This window comes from Bison bison, unplaced genomic scaffold (assembly GCF_000754665.1).
Source record: "Bison bison bison isolate TAMUID 2011002044 unplaced genomic scaffold, Bison_UMD1.0 scf7180017864525, whole genome shotgun sequence".
Lineage (NCBI taxonomy): Eukaryota > Metazoa > Chordata > Mammalia > Artiodactyla > Bovidae > Bison > Bison bison.
This window is the reverse complement of record NW_011495076.1, coordinates 9,422,857-9,425,084: the sequence shown is the minus strand read 5'-3', so window position 1 is coordinate 9,425,084 and position 2,228 is coordinate 9,422,857. Positions and strand designations below refer to the sequence as shown.

Here is a 2,228-nt window from a genome sequence, read left to right as displayed (position 1 = left end):
TTAGAACCTGTTTACATTCCACAAGATCATCCCTGATTCAAGAGCGAACTAGGCTTTCCATGGGAGAAGCTGCCAGGTCACATGGTAAAAAGACATACATTCAAGGGTGGGAGGAATTTGTGGCCATTTTTTTGTAACCTACTTTAAATGGAACACCTCCTAAGATGTATTATGTTCAGACATCTTATAAATGATGATTGAGCATTTGCTGACTCAAGATTTTTATTAATCTTAGGAAAACCCATCATTAACAAGGCCATCATTTTAGCATTCAGTATTTTGAGCTTTGTCCTTTTTCTCAATATCAGGGTTCCAGCTGTCATCAAAGTAATCCTGCCATAAGTATTCTATTCTTTTCTTACCTATTAATCATTTTATCCCCAAACCCCTATGGCTCAGCTGGTAAAGAATTCGCCTGCAATGTGGGAGACCGGGGCTCAATCCCTGGGTTGGGAAGAGCCCCTGGAGAAGGGAAAGGCTACCTACTCCAATATTCTGGCCTAGAGAATTCCATGGACTGTGTAGTCCATGGGATCACAAAGAGTTGGACACAACTGAGAGACTTTCACTTCTATATAAGTTTAACTTGATTTTCCTTGTGAAAACTCCTTTTATAACTGTGAAATCATATTACACAAAGGCTATTCATCATACAACCTCTAAATGAAGGCTGAATTAAGAATTTTGTAGGTACCTCTGAGACTCAAAAATCCTTCTGTAGTTACTATTATGTTCTGGCTATATCTTTCATTTCTAGTTAAAAAAAAATCACTTTATATGAAGGTGATATTATGAAGAATTCCTCCAGAGATTTTTTAACCTCAGAAATCAAATTTGCTTCAAAATATGAGGTCACTGAATATAACTGACCCAAAACAGAATTTTTTAAGTGTCCCATTGTGGTGTAAACAGCTTTAATATATCTTGGAATTATTATCCTTTTTGTAAACCAGTTTGCCTAAAATATTTGTTAAACAACTGCTGAGTTTTGAACTCTGTTGCTGTTCATCAATAACTTTTCACCCTCATTTGTATTCTTCCAGTTATTCTACTTCTACTGTTCATTGGGTGAAATGGTCATTAAATTGTAATAAGTTGATAAAAGACTCTGAGATATTACTTTGGAAAAAGTTTATTCCTTTTTATGAAAGATACATCTTTGCAACTTTGTAAAACAATAAGTTCAGGAAAAACTCAACTGGGACCTCTAACATATTCCTCTAAAATATATGAATTTTACACTACTATAATCAAATTGCCAACATCCGCTGGATCATCGAAAAAGCAAGAGAGTTTCAGAAAAACATCTATTTCAGCTTTATTGACTATGCCAAAGCCTTTGACTGTGTGGATCACAATAGACTGTGGAAAATTAAGAAAAAGATGGGAATACCAGACCACCTGACCTGCCTCTTGAGAAACCTATATGCAGGTTAGGAAGCAACAGTTAGAACTGGACATGGAACAACAGACTGGTTCCAAATAGGAAAAGGAGTATGTCAAGGCTGTATACTGTCACCCTGCTTATTTAACTTATATGCAGAGTACATCATGAAAAACGCTGGGTTGGAAGAAACACAAGCTGGAATCAAGATTGCCGGGAGAAATATCAATCACCCAAGATATGCAGATGACACCACCCTTTTGGCAGAAAGTGAAGAGGAACTAAAGAGCCTCTTGACGAAAGTGAAAGAGGAGAGTGAAAAAGTTGGCTTAAAGCTCAACATTCGGAAAACTAAAATCATGGCATCTCGTCCCATCACTTCATGGCAAATAGATGGGGAAACAGTGGAAACAGCGGCAGATTTTATGTTCTGGGGCTCCAAAATCACTGCAGATGGTGACTGCAGCCATGAAATCAAAAGACGATTACTCCTTGGAAGAAAAGTTATGACCAATCCTAGATAGCATATTGAAAAGCCGAGATACTACTTTGCCAACAAAGGTCCATCTAGTCAAGGCCATGATTTTTCCAGTGGTCACATATGGACGTGAGAGTTGGACTGTGAAAAAAGCTGAGCACCAAAGAATTGATGCTTTTGAACTGTGGTGTTGGAGAAGACTCTTGAGAGTCCCTTGGACTGCAAGGACATCCACCCAGTCCATCCTAAAGGAGATCAGTCCTGGGTGTTCATTGGAAGGACTGATGCTGAAGCTGAAACTCCAATACTTTGGCCACCTCATGCGAAGAGTTGACTCATTGGAAAAGACTCTGATGCTGGGAGGGA

General features: G+C 38.5%; 1 protein-coding gene across 1 annotated transcript in view; it reads right to left on the bottom strand.

Moving 5' to 3' along the window:
- FOXP2 (forkhead box P2) overlaps nt 1-2,228 on the bottom strand; it is a 656,652-nt gene that overhangs the window by 470,500 nt on the left and 183,924 nt on the right. The gene's annotated exons all lie outside the window — the stretch shown is intronic.